General features: G+C 37.9%; 1 long non-coding RNA gene across 2 annotated transcripts in view; it reads left to right on the top strand.

Moving 5' to 3' along the window:
- The first annotated feature begins 1762 nt into the window (after positions 1-1762).
- The window catches only part of LOC101684050, a 77711-nt gene continuing 56615 nt past the window's right edge, over positions 1763-22858 (top strand). Inside the window, exon 1 of one of the 2 annotated variants that reach the window (XR_001177480.2) lies at positions 1763-1934. This is a non-coding gene — a long non-coding RNA (uncharacterized LOC101684050). The remainder of the gene's footprint in view (positions 1935-22858) is intronic. The other variant, XR_006608780.1, reaches the window with a different exon arrangement.

Below are 22858 nucleotides of genomic sequence, written 5' to 3' on the forward strand. Positions count from 1 at the left end.
ACTAGCAGCTTCAAAGCCTATTGTTCTACTAATGCTTCCTTCTGATTATTTATTTATATGTATTTCTTTAAAATCCAAATTGTCATATGTTCCAGACAGAAAAAATTGTGAAAGTCATCAGAGCAAAACTGAAATAGTTTTCACTCAACGCTCTCCACTTTTCTACTTACCCTTAAATTGATATAGAGAAATGTGTACTTAGCTCAAATTAAATACACTTGGTATTACAACAAATCATCTGCAATACTCAGTATTGATTCTCCCTTTACCCTAGGTTGTTTGCCTGACTCCCTCCTCTCTTAGATAAGTTTTCTCAAGATGCCAGAAGTTCCTTCTGCAACTGACTTGTGGTGTCTGCCCTATCAGTTTCCTAGATGTGCTTACACTTGTCTAAACCCCAGGCAATGACACACCTCAAGCTTAAACTAAGACCTCTTCATCTCACTACACAGATTACTGACAACACAGACTGGGTCCATATAGTGTTTTACACAAGAATGGTCATAAATCAAGGCAGAGAAGTTACACAATTCTCTATGATTAACCTTTATTTGAAGGTGACAATGATCAAAATAAAGAAAGAAAAAGTAATGATGCAAACTGCGCCTGGGTGGCTCAGTGGGTTAAAGCCTCTGCCTTTGGCTCAGGACATGATCTCAGGGTCCCCACTATGGTGCTCTCTGCTCAGCAGGGAGCCTGCCCCCCCCACCTGCCTCTCTGCCTACTTGTGATCTCTTTCAAATAAATAAATAAAATCTTAAAAAAAAAAGAAATAGAATAAGCATATTCCATGCTGGGTTCTTGTACAAAGCTAGAGGTGACATTAGAATGGAGAGAGAAACCAAACTTTGGAAAGGGATTAGGACCGCTTTATTGTCTTTCCCATACTTTATGCAGCACAAAACTTCCCTCACACTAATCTCTCACACCTTTCGTGCACAATGCTTCACAAAGAAGTTTCAGCCTTATTTTTTAAATGTGTTTTGGGGGCTCGCATCTAGCTAGTGTATTTTCCGTCATGGAGAGACCCAGGAAAAGATAAACGTTTTTGATAAATATACAGGCTTTTTAAAAGAGGGCTGAGTTCAGTCAAATGAAGAGAAAGGAGTTTTGGGCTTGAGAACAGCGTCCCAAACCCCTTATGAAGATGCTTACTGTTACAGAATTAAACAAGGAAGCAACTTGTTTTGAATCCAGTTTTGTCACTAACTCACTGTATGAATTTAGGTCTAACCCTTCCTATTTCTGTCTTTAGTTTTCCAATTTTTCATTAGTTGGATGAAGTAGACTTTGATCTCTAGCAGCACGGCGCAAAAAAAGTAAGGTTCTGTCCACTCTTATTAGCACTTACTAGCTGTTACAGCTTTTGGAAAATTGGCTTACCTCTTCTGGGCCTTAGTTTCCTCATTTATAAAATTGGGAAAATCAGTTCCCAGCTTACCTTATAGTATTACAATAATTTGGCAAAATTACAGAAAGGCAGTTTTGTCATAAAGTTCCGTACACCTGTGAGGTAACTGAAAGTTGAGAACGAGAGAGATCTATAATGTAGAAAGAAGAAAGGAGTGGAGGCAAAGGCAAAAGAAATTTGGAATAGAAAAAGAAAAAGGAAGAAAGAAAAGGAGGAAGGACGAGGCAATTTCGACGAAGATAAAGGCCGTAAGAGAATACGCAAGCGCTCTGGAAAACTGGGGGTAGGGCCGCCGGGAAGCCGGATCACGTTGCGGGCGGAGCCATTTCGGCAGTGCACGGCGATTAGGCGCGGACCTATTTGGCTGTGACGCCGCTCCGGCTTTTCTCCCGCTAGAGCTCAACTAAGACATAAGATGGCGGCGTGCGTGCGGAGGAAAAGTACTGCTGGCCTACCAGGTGTGGAAAGCAGCCAAAGAGCAAATCTGAGGAAAGTGCAGAAGCTCGCCAACTTTTGTTTTGTGGTGAGTGCTGAGCTTCACGTCAGCTGGGAAAGTGTCCGTTAGTAAGGCTACACACTTCAGGATTGCGTGGCCTGCCTAAGTGGGGGGGAGGAGCCGGCCTGTTTTCTCATTTTTCTGTCCCGCTTCGCTATAAAATATCGGAGAGTAATTTCTCTTTCTTTAGTCACCTTACCACCACTGAAAAAGCTAGACGGTTGTGGGTATTAGGAGGGATTCTGGGCCGTTTTCCTCTCATTTTTTCCTCATTTAAATGGGTTTTTATTGACACCACGTGGGCTTAAAATGAAAGATTTTGTGTTCCCAGAGGGCTTTCAGGAGCAGCCTAACCTCTTGGACCTACTTTCTCTTACGTTCTTCGTACTGTATTTCGCGTGCAGACGTTGTGGTTTTGATACTCAGTTTGTAACATATTCATGGGCTAGATTAAAAAAAAATTTTTTTTAATGTCCCTTATGCTTCAGATGAGAACTTCTGGGCATTTTAACATTTGTTCCAGAAGCACATGTTATGTCAGACGTAGGTGTGTGCGTCGGTGTACAGGTAATCTTTGGGGGGAATTGTTACATTATTTCGTGGATTATTGCCTTGATTTCTCACTGAGTAGGAAAAGAAGTAGATATTCCGTGTTCATATATGTTGATGAAAATAAATTTATATTAAGCATAACATGTTTGGGGAAGACAGTAAAAAATGTGCAGCTTTGTTTTTATGACGAGTAACTGGAAACAATCTGTATAGCCATCTATAGATTGTTGGAATAAATTGTGGGACCTTCGTGTTATGAAATATTTTGCAGCTGTAGAAACAGATTTACCTCTTTACACACTTTTTGATCTAGCGTATGTTAGATTGTTATGTGAGAAAAGTAAGTTGCAGATGCCCAATATATTCCTGTGTCTTTGGTGGGAGGGGTGATGAGAGAATGTAAGATTAACTTTTTTTTGTCCTTTTTTGGGGGGGGTTTCCACATATGTTATGAAATAAGTACTTGAAATATATAGGCATGTAAAGAATACCACAAGAGATGCCCCCCCAAAACAAAACAAAAAACAGTGAACCTCTGTTTTCATCATCCAAACATAAAAATAATACATGACTATGATAGTTGAAGTTCTCTGTGTACCCATTCCTGGAGTCATCTCTCTTCTTCCTTCATCTGCAGAGGTAACCATTATTTAAACAGTGATTATATTTCCCATGCATTTCTTAAACTTTTGTGACATGTGAACTACTTCTAAGATGGGTTATTTTTAAAAAAAGTTCTGAAGAGAATTAAAAAAAAAAAAGTCAATAAAAAGGATTAATTTTTAAGTGCCTCTTACCTGGATTACAGTAACGGGGCCGTTTGAAGTTTCTTCTAAGTTGAAGGCAGAATCTAATTAAAAGAAAAACAAAAACAGGAAATAAGTGTTGGTAAGGAAGTAGAAAAATCGGAACCCTTGTACATTGCTTTTGGGGTATAAAATGGTGCAGCATGGTTTTGCGATTTCTCTGTAGGTTAAACGTAGAATTACTGTGCTTCCTTGCCAACACTTGTTATTTTGTTTTGTTTTGCTTTTTCTAAGAAAATTAAAACCATTTTAGTATGTTTGAAGTATGTCATGGGTTAGATTTGCATTTTCCTAAAGAATGATTTGGGGCATGTTTTCATGTACTTGTTAACCATTTGTATATTTTCTTTGCAGAAATGTCTGTTCAGGTCCTTTGTCCATTTTTTAATTGGGTATATTTGTTGAGTTTTAAGAATTCTTTATATATTCTGAACTGTTATATATATGGTTTGGAAGTTTTTTTTCCATTCTGTAGGTATTTTTCATTCTTTATAATGTCCTTTGGTTTGCTGTACAATTTTTTTTTTTAAATTTGAAGTCCAGTTTGTCTATTTCTTTTGATGCTTGTGCTTTTGGTGTCAAATCGAAGAAATTTTTTGTTAAATCCAAAGTCATGAAGATTTATCTCTGTGTATTCTTCTAAATGTTTTACGGTTTTAGCTCTTGTATTTAATGTCATTGATCCATTTTGAGTTCATTTTTGTAGATGGTGTGAGGTCCAGCTGCATTCTTTTACATGCATATAGCCAGTTGTCCCAGCATCGTATGTTGAAGAGACCGTGCATTCCCTATTGAATGGTGTTGGCATTGTTGTTGCAATCAGTTGAAATCAGTTAGCCACAGATGTATAGGTTTATTTAAGGTCTTTCAGATTTATTCCATTTGTCTCTATATCTGTCCTTTTGCTAGTACCACACTATTTTGATTATTCTAGATTGTAGTAAGTTTTAAAATTGCAAAGTATCGCTCCTCCAGTTTTGTTCTTTTTCAAGATTGTTTTGGCTTTGTGGGCCCCCTGCAATTCCGTATGAATTTTAGGATCAGCTTGTCCATTTCTTTGTAGGCCATATAAAAAAAAAAAATAGGAGTTGCAAACCAAAAACAAAATAGGACTGGTACTGGCTTTTATAGTTATCTGTATAGTTATTTTTACCTTTGTTCTTTATTTCTTCAAATACTTTCTGTTATTTCCTATTTCATATTACTTTTTTTTTTTTTTTTTTTTTTTTTTTTTTTTTTTTTTTTTTTTTTAAGACTTTATTTATTTATTTGACAGAGAGAAATCACAAGTAGGCAGAGAGGCAAGCAGAGAGAGAGAGAGGAGGAAGCAGGCTCCCTGCTGAGCAGAGAGCCCGATGCGGGACTCGATCCCAGGACCCTGAGATCATGACCTGAGCCGAAGGCAGCGGCTTAACCACTGAGCCACCCAGGCGCCCTCATATTACTTTCTATTATCTTTCCATTTTAGCCTGAAGAAGTCCCTTTGGCAGTTCTTTTAGGGTAGGTCTATTAGCAACAAAATCCCTCTTGTTTTCTTTATCTGGAAATGCCTTAATTTCTCCTTTCAGTTCTTTTGACAGAAATATAATTCACACACCATACAGTTAACCGTTTAAAGTGTATAGTTCAGTGGTTTTTAATCTATGTACAGCTATCACTGCAGTCATTTTAGAATATTTTCATCTCCTCAGGAAGTCATGCACTTTCTAGCATGGACCCAGATCTCCTTGAGTCCTATCTCCCCAGCCCTAAGTAATCATTAATCTACTTTTTGTCTCTATTGATGTCCTAGTTTTGAACATTCTCTATGAATGGAATAATATAGTATGTGGTCTGTTGTGATTGGCTTCTTTTACTTAGCATAGTGCTCCAACGTTCATCCATGTTGTAGCATGTATCAGTACTTCATTCTGTTTGTGGCTGATGAGTGTTACACATTATGGATATACCACATTTTGTTTATGCATTTATTCATTGATGGGCATTTAGGTTGTTTCCACCTTTAGGCTATTAAGAATAATTCAGCTAAAATATTCATGTACAAATTTCTTTGTAGACATGTTTTCATTTCTCTATGTGTATACTTTAGAGTGTTTTTGCTGGGTCTTACGGTAGCTATGTTTAATTTTTTGAGAAACTGCCCAACTCTTTTCCAAAATGGTGGCAACCATTTTACATTGACAGCAACAGCGTATGAGGGCTCTAACTTGTCTGCATTCTCACCAACATTTGTCATTTGACTTCATCCAATTTTAGCCATCCTAGTGGATGTGAAGTTGTATCTCATTGTTGTCTTCTTTCCCACAAGTTAGTCCTCAGAGGTGGTCCATAGGGAGGGGCAATTTGAATATGCCCACAATCACCCTGGGATGACTGGTTTTGTTAGGGCTGTCTTTCCCTTACCACACCCAGCAGCCTAGAGATCAGCTTGCTGGGAACTAATTGTTCACTGGTTTTCCATAATGCCCGGGGGCATAAACTACTTTTAAAAGTTAATCCCATCAAAATACGGGTCCTTTGAAGAACTAGTTTTTGAGGATAGTGTTTGATACTTATTTTGATCCTAGAAGGGCTCCTTGCAGTTGTTTCAGTCCCCAGCTCTCCCCTGCAAGCTAGTTTACCTACGTAGAGTTTAGCCTCTATATTTTTGAATCTGCTAGTGGGCTTTTGCTACAACCTCATTTGCTTTTTAGGACTCCTTAAGGCTTGACCTTCTCCATGCTCTTGTAAATGCAGTCAGTCCCTTTGGGAAGAAATTAAGAGCTTTCTGTTTTAATGTCTGCTTGAGCCTGGTCTCTGGAGGTGGGGTAGGAACAACAGCAAGTTTCACTCTGAGTGACAGTACTCTCAGGGGTGTATGGTATAGCCAGAGGTCATCTGGGTTTGCTTTTCTCTCCTCACAACCCAGGCAGGGATGATAAGATTCCGGGTCTTTTCCATGCACCATACCCAATAAAGTATAGATTCCACCAGTGGAGGCTGGAAGGGCTAGAACCCCTACCTCTCAACCACACTTGCCCAGGACTCAACCCTATTAATAGGCAGCTAGGGGCTGGATGAGAAACGGTTCTTCCTGGGAAGAAAGCACTCTGAACTCTGGACCTGGGGGAGGGGCGGAAAGGGAGCCCTATATTCTTGGTTGCAGGAACCTGGAATGGAGATTCTGCTTTCTTGAGCTGAGATGAGAGAGGGAGGTATTTGTTCAAATCAGACTCATCTTTCTTAGTGAATTTTTGAAGTCGTCCTTGAATATGTGTTTCTTCATTTACTGTTTATCCTTAGATCAGTTTCCAGAGGCTTTACATGGCTTAAAACAAAACAAAACAGTTTTCATCAGTTTCAGTGGGGAGCAGCAGGTCACTGGAGCTCCTCATACTGTCATGCCATAAGCTGATCTCTTTCTTTTATTTTTGAAAGACTATTTTTTATCAGATACAGAATTGTTGGTTGACAGCTTTTTTCTTTCGGCACTTTAAATATGTCATTGCATGGCCTTCTGGCCTCCATGATCTCTGATGATGGGTTGCTTCTCTTTTCTTGATTGTAGGATTCTTTTGGGGAATTTCTATTTGGAATATCTTTGAGTTTATTCTCTTCGGGGTTCATTGAATTTTTTAAGTTATGTAGATTGGTTACTGTTAAATTCTTTATGACTCTCTTATTTTGTTCTGGACCTCTCATTTTGCATATGTTGCTACGCTTGGTGTTGTCTCTTAGAGTCTTAATTTTTCTTCAGTTTTTTCTTTTTCCATTTCTCATACTAGGTAATCTTAATTTAACTATCTTCATGGTCATTTATTCTTTCTTCAGCCTATTGAAATTTTATGTTGAACCCCTCTAAAATACAGGGAATTTTTCATTTCAGTTACTGTGCTTTTCAGTTTCAGAATTTGTATTTGGTTCCTTTTTATTACTTCTGTTTCTTTATTGTTTTTTTCTGTTTATTGATCTTCTGTTCTCCTGGTTTTCTTTAGTTTTTGTTCCTGGTTTCTGTTAGCTCTTTGGCATATTTATGAAAGTTGATTTTTTTATAAAGTCTAATGTTTGGCCTTCTTTGGGGACACTTTCTGCTAACTTACTTCTTTCTGTGAATGGGTCATACCTACTTGTTTGTTTATATGCCTAATAATTTTTTAGTGAAAATTTACCTTGATAAATAGGCACACTTTGAATTTTGTTATATGGTGGCTCTGGAAATCAGAGTATTCCCCGTCACCAGGGTTTGTGTTGTTGCTTATTGTGGGGGTGCAGTCATCCACTTGTTTAATGATAGTCCACTTGTTTGAAGTCTAAACTGTTTTTGCAGACTATATTTTTTGTCATATGTGGTCACTAAAGTCTCCTGCCATTATCTTTGTTGTCAGGTAGTGACCTGATAAGATTTCTTTAAATGACAAAATTTACAGCCCCTTTCTTCTTTGAGCACTGTCCTGAGAGTAGTAAGTTTCTGATTAGGTTCTAGACTTCTAAAAGTTGATTCTTACATTTTTTTTGGCCACTTTAATAATTTCAGTGGAGGGATGGATTCTAGGAGTTCCCTATTCCACCATTTTTGGTGTTGTCCTCTTGTCTCATACATTTGATACTGTGATTGTATTATAATTCAGTTCATAGTACTTTTTATTAATTTTGCTTGTGAAAAAAATTTGCTTGTGATTTCTTCTTTGACTCATGGGTAATTTAGAAATGTATCATTTAATTTCCTAATATTTGTGGAATCGCCAATTTTTCTTTTGGTTTCGATTTTTAAAAATTCTGTTGTGTTGGAGAACATACTCTTTATGATTTGAGTCCTAAGGTTCTTCAAAGTATGGTGTGTGGGTCAAATCTAGCCTGTTGTCTGACTTTGTATGACTAGAAAACTATGAGTAGTTTTACAGTTTTAAGTGGTTTAAAAATTCACAAGGAGAATTGTGTTTCTTAACTCACGAAAATCATGTGACGTTCAAATTTCAGTGTTCATAAGTAGTTATACTGGTATACAATTATATTTACCTGCATGCCCGTTGTCTATGGAGTCTTCCATTGTACAACAGCAGACTTGAGTAACTAAGACGGTAATTATATAGCGTGCAAATACTAAAATATTTACTCACCAGTTCTTCATCAGAGCTTGCTTACCCTTAAACATCTCTGTACCTGTAACTCCACATTATGCTGCCACCACCCCCTCATCAGCAATAAGTGAGAAAAGATTTTATGTTATAGCATTCCTCTTAAACATGGAATAATAATAATCTTTTTACATCTTACCACTTAATGAACTTAAAAGGCAGAAAAAAGCACACTGAACAAAAAATATTGGTGACTGATGTATGAGAAAAACTACAACTATCTTATGCAAATAATTTTTTTTGTATGCATTCTTATGCACATCTCTTCCTTCCATTTTAATTTCTTTCCAAACTTAAATTTACCAAAAAGAAGAAATATTAAGCCTTTTTACATTCAAAATAATTTATCTTTACTAATGTACACGTATACATTCTGTGTAGTTATAGTCAACTTTTCTTAAAAATAACATTTTATATTTCGTTTTTCCTCTTTAATGATACTTCATATAGTATTATTTTATATCTGTCAAGATGGGCCACAGAGGTGTAGTTTCAAATAGGGTTTTAGTATTGAATTTCCTTTTTTTCCGTTTTACTGTTTGATTCCCCTTCACCCATCCCTGCCTCCCATTGCTCCCCTTCCCCCCATTCTCCATACCTCTGGCAACCACCAGTCTCTTCTCTGTATTTGTGAACTTGGTTTTGTTACTGCTGTTTTAGATTTCACATAGAGCTCAATACAGTACTTGTCTTTCTCTGTCTGCGTTATTTCATCTAGCATAATGCTCTTGAGGTCCATTCATGTTGTTGCAAATGGCAAAATTTCATTTTTTTTATGGCTGAATAGTATTTCATTGTATAATATACACCATCCTTTCTTAATACATTCATTCATCAGTGGACATTTAGGTTGTTTCCTTATCTTGGCTATTGTAAATAATGCTGCGGAGGAAGGTGGAAGTGTATATATATCTTGGAGATCCTGATTTAAATTCTCTTGTATATATACTCAGAAGGGGACTTGTTGGATCATGTGGTGGTTCTGTTTTTGATTTTTTGAGGAACCTCCATAATGTTTTCAGTAGTGGCTCCCCCAGTTTACATTTCCACCAGTAGTGTGCAAGGGTTCCTTTTTCTCCACATCCTCACAAACACTTTTTAATAATAATCATTCTAATAGGTATGAGGTGATATCTCATTGTGGTTTTTTTTATTTGCTGATGATTAGTGATGTTGAGCATCTCATCTTTTCATGTACATGTTGGTTATCTGGTTATTTTCTTTGGAAAAATGTCTATTCAGATCTTCTGCCCAATTTTTACATTGGATTGTATAACTAACTTATGCCAGTAATTTTTGACTCAAAGTATGTTGGAAAAGACTGAGAAGGTAACAAGGTTTACTTCGAAAAGTGAATAAAGCAGATTAAAAAAAATGTCAGGCCTGCATAGATCTGGATAATATGAGGAGAGAAATCTATCACTTGAAGCTGGCTTCAGAATGACATAGATGATAGAATTAATGGTTTAAGGATTTTAAACTTACTGTCAATGTAGAGGAAAGACTGAAAATGTTAAGTTGAAGTATGAAAAATATAAAAAAAATTTCCACTTCTGAGAATGAAAAGTATAATTGATTTTTAACTTTTAAAATGTTGAGGGAGTTTCCTATCTTCTTTTGTTATTAATTTCTAGTTTAATTATATTATGGTTTGAGGTAATACTTTCTATACTGTTTTTTATGTATGTTAGGCTTTGCTTTACATGAGTGTTCCTTATATACTTAAAAAGAATGTGAATCCTGTTGTTGTTGGATTGAGTGTTTATACCATTGATTTGTGTTTCTTTTGTCAGTTTTTGTTTCATGTATTATGAATCTCTATTAGGTACTTATACTTTTAGCCCTGCTGTGGCTTCTTGTTGAATTGGCCCTTGTCTTATTATGTAATTCCCCTCATTATTTCTGGTAATTTTCTTTGCCCTGAAATATGTTTTTGCATTTTATGTATGGTATAACCAGTCCTTTTCTTTGGTTGGTCTTTGCATGCTGTGTATTTTCTCATTCCTTTACTTTTAGTCTTCATATATCAATATATTTGAAGTCTGTTTCTTGGAGACAGGATATTGTGTCATGGTTTAAGTTTTTTTTTCTTTTCTTTTCTTTCTTTTTTTTTTTAATCATCCTGACAGTCTCTTGTTTTTGAGTTTTAGTGGTTAGGCAATTCATATTTAATGTAAATTTGATATGTTTGGATTTAGGTTTACTACTTTATTCATTGGTTTCTCTTTGTTCCTCTTTTCCCCCCTTTCTGCCATCTTTTGGGTTATTTCAGTACTTTTCAGTTTTCCATTTATTTTATTATTTTTTACTATATCTTTTTATGTAGCCTTTTTAAGTAATTGCTTTAGGGGTTACACTTTGTGTTCTTAAGTTTTTCTGTCTAGTTTATCCTATAATTTTGGAATGTAGAAACGATAACATCTTTTACGTCCTTTAACTTTCTTTCATGCTGTTATGTCAAGTACTGCATTGGTATACATTGAAAATTATCAGAAGATGTTCATATCTTTTGTTTTTAACCTTGAAACAAATTTAAATAATTCAAGAGAGATAAATAATCTGTTGCATTATCCAGATAAATATTTCTGTTACTCTTTATTCTTGATGATTCAGGTTTCTTTCTGGTATTTCCCTTCTACATAAAGAACTTTTTTTGTAACAATTCTTACAGAGAAGCTCTCAGGGGCTATATACTCTTAGTTTTCTCTAATGTGAGAATGAATGTTTTTGTTTTACTTCCATTCCTGCTGGTAATTTTTCTGGATAGATTATTTTAGGCTGACATTTTCTTTCTTTCAGCCATATAAACATGTGTGACACTTTCTTCTGGCTTTTGTGGTTTCTGATGGGACATCATTTATTTGAATCATTATACCTTTATGTGGCAGTATTTTATTTTTCTCTTGGTGCTTTTATAATAGTTTCTTTAGCTTCACTTTTCTGCAGTTGTATTATGGTATATCTGGTTGTGGATTTCTCTGTGTTTATCATTTCTTAAGTTTTCTAAGTTTCTTGAATCTGTAGGTCTGTGTCTGTTGCAAAATTTAGGAAGTTTTCAGGCATTTATTTTCTCAAGTATTTTCAGTCCTACACTCTTTTCTCTTATCCTTTTGTTATTGTCTCATCATTCCCTAAGCCTTTGTACATTTATGCTCAATATTTTCTCTGTTAGTATTGGATGGTTTCTATTTATCTCTTTATGTTCCTTTGCTATCTCTATTGTGCTGTTGAATCTGTCCATTTATTTTTAAATTTTAGTTACTGTAATTTTAAATCACTTTTAGTTACTGTATTTTTAACTTTAATTTTTAAAAAGATTTTATTTTTAAAAAAGATTTTATTTATTTATTTGATAGAGAGATCACAAGTGGGCAGAGAGGCAGGCAGAGAGAGAGGGGGAAGCAGGCTCCCCACCAAACAGAGAGCCCAACTTGGGGCTTGATCCCAGGACCCTGAGATTATGACCTGAGCCAAAGGCAGAGGCTTAACCCACTGAGCCACTTAGGCGCCCCCAGAATTTTCACTTTTTTGATTGCCTGTTAACAAGATTTTCACTTTCAGTATTTGTTGCAATAAAGTTTATCTCAGTATTTTTTCCAGCATTTTTATAAATAGTTATTTTAAGGTCATTATCAGATAGTTTTAAGAACTGTAATCTTTTTTTTTTTTTTTTTTTTAAGTAGGCTCTACGCCCAGTGTGGAGTCCAATGCCCAGTGTGGAGTCCAGTGCGGTGTTTGAACTCATGACCCTGAGATCATGACCTGAGCGGAGATCAAGAGTTAGACACTTAACTGACAAAGCCACCCAGGTGCCCCTTGTTGGGGTTTTTCACAATTTAGGTCATGTTATGCAACCTTGGCAATAATGCTACAAAAGTAATGCTGTCCCATTCTCTGTTTATCATATGTACATGTTGTCATTGTATCTTAATACATGTTAACTTTCATCTCTTGGTTAAAGTGTACCAAAGTATGCTACTATAAAGTTACTGCTTTTTACTTTGAATTTTATATGTATCTTGTGGGGATATACTTTGAGATTGTGCAAACGTCATGTTTCTAATACTTTTTACCCACTGATTCTATCCGTCCATGCCTCTTACCTTTCACAATGATTATGTTAGTGTTTCAAGGTTATTTAGGATTTCCATTATTCATTCTTTGTTTAATAATTGGCAATCTGAGGGGCATCTGGGTGGCTCAGTGGGTTAAAGCCTCTGCCTTCGGCTCAAATCATGGTCTCAGGGTCCTGGGATCAGCCCTGCATCGGGCTTAAACCTCGGTGGAGAGTCTGCTTCCTCCTCTCTCTCTCTGCCTGCCTCTCTGCCTACTTGTGATCTCTGGTCTGTCAAATAAATAAATAAAATCTTTAAAAAACAATTGGAAATCTGAAAGGAATAGCTGTTCCTTCTCCCCATTTTATTTACTTAATCAGATATTTATTAGTATGGACTCATTGATACTTATTTCATTCTTTTGGTTATAATCTTCATGCTGTCATTTTGTTGTAATGGCTCTCAGGTTTAGCCACTGGCCTTTTCTTCATGTTGGCTCCTGTGTCCTTTTGATATGCTCCCATGTTTTTTGAGCATTGTACTCCTTTCTCACAGCACAGTATGTATTAGACACATCTGGTTTTTTTCCCTACCCAACTCTAGAATCAACCATTTTTCTAAGGAATCCTGATTCCTACTGGAGAATGGTTTTTAGAAAACAGTATTTGTGTACTCATTGTGTACTCTGTATTGTGTACTCAAAAACACACGTCTATGTGGTATCATTGTTTTTAGGTCCTCTCAGTCAACAAAGTATATGTTTATAATCACGTGTAGACATCCTTCTTTCTATAAGTATCTTCTGTACATATGTGTTATGTGTGGTTGTGTGTGTCTGTAAAACCATGAATTCATATTAATATGTGTGATTCCAGATAAAAGCACGGGCTTCTTTCTCTTCTAGTCTTCCCATTTTTCTTTATTGTAATTCCTTTTTATGAAAGTGAAAAACCTTATTCTCATTATCCTTGATATATATATGTATATATATATAGGTATATATACTTGCTTGATTTTAGAATGTTAGAAGTTTTTTGATTGTTTCTATATTTGAAACAATTTCAAAATTACCAAAACATACCCCTTCAGAGAGCAAATTTCCTAATTAGAGTACAGTATTTGTGTACAATATGTCTTCAGTCTTACAGTATATAGTCAAAAATACTGTTTCTAAAGTTACTTAAGTCAGTTCTTTTCTTATCTGCCCGGTTAAATATCCTTATGTTATCCATTTGTTTTACAATTCAGTTGGTTATTTTTTGTATTCCATTTTGGGTTTCCTCCCATATGTTGGTTATGTTGAAATATGTATTTATATTTTGGTTATGTGAAATATTACCATGGTTCCAGATGTTAGACCTATATGAGAAGGTTTATAAAGAAAGTGTCACTCCATTCCTCATATTATACATAGGAAAAACATTCCTAACCACTCCCTGTATATAATCAGTCTTGGTAGTTTCTGCTTTATACTTCTTGAATTTCTTCTGCAGAAGCGAACTGATACATGTGTATTTTTGTATATCCTTTTTTTTTTTCTTACATGAAAGGTTGCAGACTATAGCTATTCTTTTGGAATTTGACCTTTCTTATTTTCCATTTCAGTATATCTCAAGAAGTTACTCTGTATCAGGTAATAGAGATCTTCCTCATTCTTATTTTGTTTCATTTTGTTTTACTGCTGCCTTTTTATCTCCTTGTTGGATACACTATTGTTTAGTTAACTATGTATGTGGGCATTTAGATATTTTTCAATGTTTTCCAATTGCAAACGACTAGGTTATAGAGAAAAGCTTTGTTTATATATATTTTGTATTGTTGAAGATGTATCTGTGGTGTAGACTTCCATGAGAGTTGTTAGTTGCTTTTAAAGATGGTCTTGTTAAGTATTGCCAAATATCCCTCCAAATGATTGTACACTTAGCATTCATACCAGCAATATGTGAGAGTACCTATATCCTACAGCTTCACCAGTTGAATGTAGTTTTTTTTTTTTAAGCTTTTATTTATTTATTTGACACAGAGCGAGTATAAGCAGGGAGAGCAGCAGGCAGAGGGAGAGGGAGAAGCAGCCTCCCTACTGAGCAAGGAGCCGGATGTGGGGCTCCGTTCCAGAACACTGGGATCATGACCTGGGCCAAAGGCAGATGCTTAACCGACTGAGCCACCCAGGCACCCCTGAATGTAGTTTTAAACAAATGAAGGATTTTACCAAACATGATAAATTTTTTGCATTTAAAAACAAACCGTGGTCATGCGTGTATACATATGCATACAAAATGCATAAAAACACAGCTACGTATCTATTTGCAATGGCTGAACCTTTTATCCCCGTATGTGTGTACCATATTTAAATAAGCCTCTGCTTTTTTATTTAAAGATTTTATTTATTTGAGAGAGAGAGAGAGAGAGAGGAGGAGCAGGGGTGGGGGGTGGAGGGATTGGGACAAGCAGACTCCTGGTGAGCCTGGAGCCCGACGTGGTGCTTGTTCCCTGGACCCTGGCACCCCCAAGCCTCTCCTTGCTGGGTCTGTAATCAAAGGAATGAGAGCGATACAAAGCGAAGGTCAAGCAAAGCTTTATTTCGTGCCAAGCATTGAGAATCAAACCTACCGATCGGGGCTGCCTCTTACAGAGAGCGACCCCTCCCTGCCTTACAGACTAACTTTTATAGAGCAAAGGCCATGTGGTTGAGGCTGGCTGCATGCAGGTGGCCAATGAGATTGTAACACACAGAGAAAGCTGCACAGTCATGCTAGGTAACACATGGGTGGACCAATTGAATACAATTCACCCCATAGTAGCTATTCAAACTAACCTATCACCTTGGTCAGAATTGGCGTCCCAAAAGGCGGGGCCCACACTCCTTGGTAGCTAGGGAGACAGTATGTGCGCCCCACTGATTGGATGTCTCCACCTGGCCCAACTCATCCCTGCATGGGGGGCTCTCTTATCTCTACCCGACCTGACCCACCCTTGTATTTGGGCTCTGTTATCTGGGACTGGTAGACCATGTTTTACAGGTTTCCTGGACTTGCTTTTAAGTAGGTTCCCCTGGGGTGGGGGGAGCAGGGTTAGTTTAAGTTTTACTGCATAAACAACAAAATCAGTTTAACTGGATGGAATCGCTCTGGCTAAATAGGTCCTTACATCCTAATGAAACTTTTAGTTTTTTCACGATTACATATAGTGGTGTGAATAACTTCATAGTGGTTGTGTTTTGTGTTTTTGTTGGAGTCATGTCTAAAATCAGTTTCTTTCATCAGTGTTTTAGTTTTCTGAGTATACTCTTATATCTCTTCAGTTAGGTTTATTTGTTGGTGTCTTATGGTTTTGGTGCAATTTTAAATGGGATTGATTCCTAGATTTCCCTTTCTGCTACTGCTTTATTGGTGTACAGAAGTGGAACAGATTTCTCTCTCTTTTTATTTTTTAAAGATTATTTATTTATTTATTTGACAGAGAGAGAGATCACAGGCAGGAAGAGAGGCAGGTAGAGAGAGAGAAGAGGAAGCAGGCTCCCCGCTGAGCAGAGAGCCTGATGCGGGGCTCAATCTCAGCACGCTGAGATCATGACCTAAGCCGAAGACAGTGGCTTAACCCACTGAGCCACCCAGGCACCCCAGATTTCTCTATATTGATTTTATATCCCACATATGTCAGTTTTAGCAATTTTTTGGTGGAGTCTTTTGGGTTTTCTGTATGGAGTATCATGTCTCCTGCAGATAGCCTAAGTGTGACTTCTTCCTTGCCTGTTTGGATGCCTTTTCCTTTTGCTGTCTAATTGCTGTGGCTAGACTTCAATACTGTGTTAAATAACAGTCGTAAGAGTGGACATCTGTGTCTTTTTCCAGACCATAGAGGAAGAGCTCTCAGTTTTTGCCCATTGAAAATGGGCTTTTTGTATATGGATTTTACACTGAGGTATGTTCCTTCTGTCTCTACTTTGTTGAGAGTTTTTATCATGAGTGGATCTTGTACTTTGTCAGATGCTTTTTCTGCATCTGTTGAGAGGATCATATGGTCTCATCCTTTTTCTTTCTTTCTTTCTTTCTTTTTTTTTTTTTTTAAGATTTTATTTATTTGACAGAGACCTAGCGAGAGAGGGAACACAAGCAGGGGGAGTGGGGGAGGGAGAAGCAGTCTTCCTGCAGAGCAGGGTGCCTGACGTGGGGCTCGATTCCAGGACCCTGGGATCATGACCTGAGCCGAAGGCAGTTGCTTAATGACTGAGCCACCCAGGTGACCCCCTTTTTCTTTTATTAATGTAGTGTGTCATGTTGATTTGAAAATATTGAATGACTGTTGTTGCAGCCCCCAAATAAATCCGACTCGATCATGGTGAAATCATTCTTTCATTCTTTTCATGTATTATTGGATTTGATTTGCTGGTATTTTGTTGAGAATTTTTGCATCCATGTTCATCAGTAATATTGGTTTGTATTTTTCGTTTTTAGTGGAGTTTTTGTCTGGTTTTGGAATCAAGATAATATTGGCCTCATAGGATGAGTTTGGAAGTTTTCATTTTTGTTTTTTTGGAGCAGCTTCAGAAGAATAGGAATTAATTCTTTAAATGCTCAGTAGAATTCCCTTGTGAAGCCATCTGGCCCTGGACTTTTGTTTGTTGGGAGATTTTTGATTACTGATTCAGTTTCTTTACTGGTTAATGATCAAGTTTTCTATTTCTTGCTGTTTCAGTTTTGGTTGTTTATATGTTTCTAAGAATTTATCCATTTCTTCCTTATTGTTCAATTTGTTGACATTTAATTTTTCATAATATTCTCTTATAATTGTTTGGATTTCTGTGGTGTTGGTGTTCTTTCTCATCTTTCACTTGTGATTTTATTTATTTGGGTCCTTTCTCCTTTTTTTGGTTAATCTGGTTTAGGGGTTTGTCAATTTTTTTTTTAAATTTTATTTAATTATTTAACAGAGATCAAAAGTAGGCAGAGAGGCAGGCATAGAGAGAAGTGGAAGCAGGCTACTGGATGAGCAGAGAGCTTGATGTGGGGCTCAGTCCCAGGATCCTGAGATCATGACCTGAGCTGAAGGCAGAGGCTTAACCCACTGAGCCACCCAGGTGCCCCTGATTTTTTTAATATTTTCAAAGAAACAGCTCCTGGTTTCATTCATTTGTTCTGGGTTTTTTTTTGTTTGTTTGTTTTAGTATCCTTTATTTCTGTTCTAATTTTTATTATTTCCCTTTTTCTGAGGACTGTACTCTTTCGTTTCTCTTTTTCTAACTCCTTTAGGTTAGGTTCTGTATTTGAGATTTTTCCAACCTAAGGTTAGGTTGTGTATTGAGATTTTTCTTGGTTCTTGAGATACGCTGTGTTGCTGAATACTTCCCTCTTGTGATGGCTTTTGCTGCTTCCCAAAGGCTTTAGACCATTGTGTTTTCATTTTCATTTGTTTCCATGTATTTTTTAATTTCTTCTTTAATTTCCTGGTTGACCAACTTATGATGTTTAACCTCCATGTATTAGTGGTCTTCCCAAATTTTTTCTTGTGCTTGACTTCAGTTTTCATAGTGTTGTGGTCGGAAAAGGTGCATTGTATATTGAGGCCTGGTTTGTGACCTAATATGTGATCTATTCTACAGAATGTCTTATGCGTACTTGAAAAGAATGTGTATTCTGCTTTGGGATAAAATGTTCTGAATATATCTACTAAGTCCATCTGGTCCAATTTGTCATTCAAAGCCATTGTTTCCTTGTTGATTTTCTGCTTAGATGATCCGTCCATTGATATAAGTGGGGGTATTAAAGTCCTACTCTTTGCTGTATTTTTATCCATGCTTTCCCTGTGTTGGTTATTAATTGTTGTATATATTTGCTTGCTCCCAAGTTGGCGGCAGAAATACTTTGATTGTTAGATCTTCTTGTATGAATTGTCCCCTTTATTATGATACTGTGTCCTCCATCTCTTGTTATAGTGTTCGGTTTAAAATCTAGTTTTTCTGGTTTAAGTATTGCTACTCCGGGTTGCTTTTGACATTCATTGCATGGTAAGTATTTCTCCATTCACTCACTTTCAATCTGCAAGTGTGTTTAGGTCTAAAATGAGTTTCTTGTGGGCAGCATACAGATGGGTCTTGTTTCTTTTATCCTTTCTGATATCCTGTGTCTTTTAATTGCCAAATTTAGTCCATTTACATTCAAAGTAGTTATTGATAGATATGAATTTAGTGGCATTTTATTACTTGTTTTATCATTGTTTCTGGAGATTTTCTCTGTCCCTTTCTAGTCTTTGTCACTTCTGCTTTTTCTTTCCCAGCCAAAGAGTCTCCTTTAATCTTTCTTGCAGGGTTTAGTGGTCATGAACTCTAGTTTTTGTTTGGGAAAATTTCTCCTTCTATTCTGAAAGATAACTTTGCCGGATAGAGTATTGCTGGCTGCAGATAATTTCCCATTCAGCTCATTGAGTATATCATGCCATTCTTTTTTGGCTTGCCAAGTTTCTATGGAGAGATCTGCAGTTAATTTTATGGGTCTTCGTAAGTTAGGGACTTTCTTTGTCATGCTTTTAGAATTTTTCCTTTATCAGTATATTTTTCAGATTTAACTATAATATGTCTTGTTACTAGCTTCTTTTTTTGATTTTGGTGGGAGTTCTCGGAGCTTCCTGGATTTGGATGTCCACTTCTTCCATCCTTGTCATCATTACATCCAGTCAGTTTCAAATCTCAGTTATTACATTTCTCATTTCTGCTTGATTGTTTCTTAACTCTCCTCTTGGTGGTAAAGATCTCCCTGATGTCTTTCATGCTTTTCTCAAGCCCAGGGACTTTACGATTGTTGTTTTAAATTCTCCATCAGGCATATTATTTATATCTGTTTCGATTAGATCTTTGTGATCTTTTCTTGTTTTCTTTTGGTATGAATTTCTCCTTTTGGGCACTTTGACTCCAGCTCTGTCTTATGTGTGTTGGAAAAGTCTTTTACGTTTCCTGCTCCTGAGAATGGTGGCTTTACAAAGAAGAGGTCAGGTAGTGTACAGGGCTTGGCACTTCAGTGAATGTCTGTGGTGTGTACTGCATGCGCTCTGCTTTCCCTCATGCAGCACTCTGCCTTTTCTCTCCCTTTTGCAGCACTCTGCTACGCTCTTGGGTCAGTCATCTGCAGAGGTCTTCCTTTCCTGCAGTGAGCAGTGTTTGGCTCTTGGCCAGAATATGGTGGGTTTTAGCCAGGTGTGCTCTGGTCTGCTTGTTACATGAGAACTGATACTACTTCCATTAGAACTGAAGTCTCCCAGAACTCCGTGGTCAGGGGAGACTCAGTCACATGTCTGCCTTTGGCTCAGGTCTTGATCACAGGGTCCTGGGATCGAGCCCTGCATCAGGCTCCTTGCTTGACAGGGAGCCTACTTTTCTCCCTCTTCCCCTCCATACCACCCCTCCCACCTCCGTGCGCTTGCTCTTGCGTGCTCTCTCTCTTAAATCTTAAAAAAAAAAAGGAAGAACTCTATGGTCTGTAGACCTGGTGCATGCAGGGCTTTCTGCTGGTCTTTTGGGGAAAGGGCCTGCTGTGCTTTTCCTTACTTACACTTGCTAGAGTCAAACATTAGCAGCAGAGTGTTCAGGGCTGGGGGGGTTATTGGGGGGGACGGGGGGTGGTTAGGGAGCCAGGCAGCCAGTGTTGGCGCTGTGCTGTTCATTGAAGTTGGTTTGTGCTGAGAGGCAGTGGAGTGAAATGGCGCCAGCTATTCCTTTTTTTCCCGGAGAGGGAGTCTGTGCTTGGTGCTCTCAGGGAAGCACTCAGAACAGTGAATAATTTCCCCTCATGTGTCCCATGTGTTAATTCAGATCAGTTTTCATACTGTCTCCAGGTTGCTTGCCTTCTTGGAGTAGTTTATTGCACTTTGGGCTGTATCCCAGCCAAGCTTGCTGGCTTTTAAATGGCCAAACTTTAGGGACTAGGTGTGCTGGAGGCCTGCGATGGTCTTCTGGGGTAGGGTCTCACTCCACTAGAACTAATGCAGGTTTTGATCAAGAAGGGCAGTCACGCCAGAGTGCAGGGGTGTGGGATTTGGACCAAAGTGGGCTGAACAGCCAGTTTGATTTATCCACCCTCAGCCCATGTCTCTGTGCCTGTGCTGAGGGACGGGGAAGGAAATGGTGGCTCTTGCTCTTTAGTCCATTCTGTCCCTGGAGAGGCAAAGCCACCTCTCACAGATAATGCTCCAGGAAGTGTGAACAGTCTGTCCCCATGTGCTATAGGCAGTCCTCAGATGGTGTTGTCTGCCTCCGGTTGCATGCCTGCCTTCTCTCTAGGAGTAGGGCAGTGTCCCCAGGTCTCTATTCCAGCCAAGCCTGTGGACCTCCAAAACTCAAGGCCTTAAGTCCTGCTTGTTACAAAAACTCATGAAAATCAGCCTCTCTGGTTTTCCCAGCCAGTGGCTTTGGAGGAGTGTTCTCTTGTGTGTATTCCTGTGCATACCATTCTATCTCACCTTTCTCTGAGACCAGGGCTTCTTCCCTGGCACAGCACCCACAAGTCCATTTCTCCCCCAAAGCACCTCTCAACATTTCCCAATTTCCTTGATGTAGCCTCTTCTCTCCCTCTAGTTGTACAGTTTGTTCTGATAGTTCCCAGGTTGATTTCTTGGGTACTTAGAATTTTTGTACGGTCCTCCTACAATGCTGCCATCTTAGCTCTTTTTATTTTTCCCACTTTTCATATTTAAAAAAATATTGCCAATTTGGTGAAGAATGGCATCCCAGTGTTTTTTAAATTTGTATTTTTAAAAACTTTGAGTAAGTTTAAAATTTTTCTCAATTTTAAGTATCATTTTTATAGGCTTTTCTTTCTTTCTTTTTTTTTTCTTTAAAGATTTTATTTATTTGACAGAGACACAGCGAGAGAGGGAACACAAGCAGGGGTTGGAGGAGAGGGAGTAGCAGGGACAACAACGTGGATGTGATCATGACCTGAGTCGAAGGCAGATGCTTAACGACTGAACCACCCAGTCTCCCCTTCGTAGGCTTTTCTTTTGCAAGTAGTTAATACCCTTTTTTCCTGTTTATCTGTTAGATTTTTGATAATTTCTCTCCAATTTTTTTTTTAAATATTTTATTTATTTATTTGACAGACAGAGATCACAAGTAGGCAGAGAAGCAGGCAGAGAGAGAGGAGGAAACAGGCTTCCTGCTGAGCAGAGAGCCCAATGCGGGGCTCGATCCCAGGACCCTGGGATCATGACCTGAGCCGAAAGCAGAGGCTTTAACCCACTGAGCCACCCAGGCGCCCCAATTTCTCTCCAATTTTAAATAATTCTTTGTTTAATTTGAATGTAGCCCTATCTGAAGTTAAATTGCAAATATTTTCCCTGAGTTTGTTAGTTACCCTTCTTCCTTTTTCTTCAACTTAGATGATGTAGGAAAGATGTTAGGGTTCGAAGCTGACGACCAAGAAGGAATTCTTGAGACATCTTTGGTACAAAAAGGTGATTTTATTAAAGCATGGGGGCAAGACCTGTGGGCAGAAAGAGCTGCACAGGGATCATGAGGAGTGGCCCATTACATACTTTCAAGTTGGAAGGGGTTTTGGATACTATAAATCTCTAAGGAATTTGGAAGCAAGGTTTCCAGGACCTTGAGGGGGCTTGCTATTGTTGGGAAAAGGTCATTTATTACCACCTAATATAACCTTAGTTATGAGACCCTTCAGATGTATACCTGTGGGCCATAAGCGTGTAGGAAGATTGCCAACATGTATCTTGCGGGGAGGGGGGTGGTTAGAGATAAAGGAAGTTTCCAAAGGAATTTTTTTTTTTTTAAAGATTTTATTTATTTATTTGACAGAGAGAAATCACAAGTAGGCAGAGAGGCAGGCAGAGAGAGAGGAGGAAGCAGGCTCCCTGCTGAGCAGAGAGCCCGATGCGGGACTTGATCCCAGGACCCTGAGATCATGACCTGAGCCGAAGGCAGCGGCTTAACCACTGAGCCACCCAGGCGCCCCTCCAAAGGAATTTTTATACGTTAAAGTAGACTTACAGGTTTGGGGGTGGGGTCAGGTTAGGATTGCCTTTTGCCCATATTAACATCGAGGCAGTTGAGTCCCTAGAGGAATGTCACTCTGCCTGTTTTAGGGACTTGTCAGTGGCTTGTAGCTAGTAAGGAAATTTAATAATTTTTCTTCACCTTTGTTTCCCACATCAAGCTATAATTTATAAATAAAATTGATAGTACCTTAGTTTATTTGTTCACTTGTTGGAAGGACTTTTTGGTTGTCTCCAGGTTTTAGTGGTACAATAAAGCTTCTGAACATTTCATACTAATTTTGGTATGGATATGTATTTTTAGTTTTGTCTTGGGTAAATAAATACCTAGGAGTAGGTTTATTGGGTCATACTGTAAGAGTATAATTAACGTTACAAGAGACTGCCAAATAGTTTTCCAAAAAAGCTTTACTGTTGTACATTCC

Source organism: Mustela putorius, unplaced genomic scaffold (genome assembly GCF_011764305.1).
Source record: "Mustela putorius furo isolate JIRA1106 unplaced genomic scaffold, ASM1176430v1.1 tig00001114_pilon_pilon_pilon, whole genome shotgun sequence".
Classification (NCBI taxonomy): domain Eukaryota; kingdom Metazoa; phylum Chordata; class Mammalia; order Carnivora; family Mustelidae; genus Mustela; species Mustela putorius.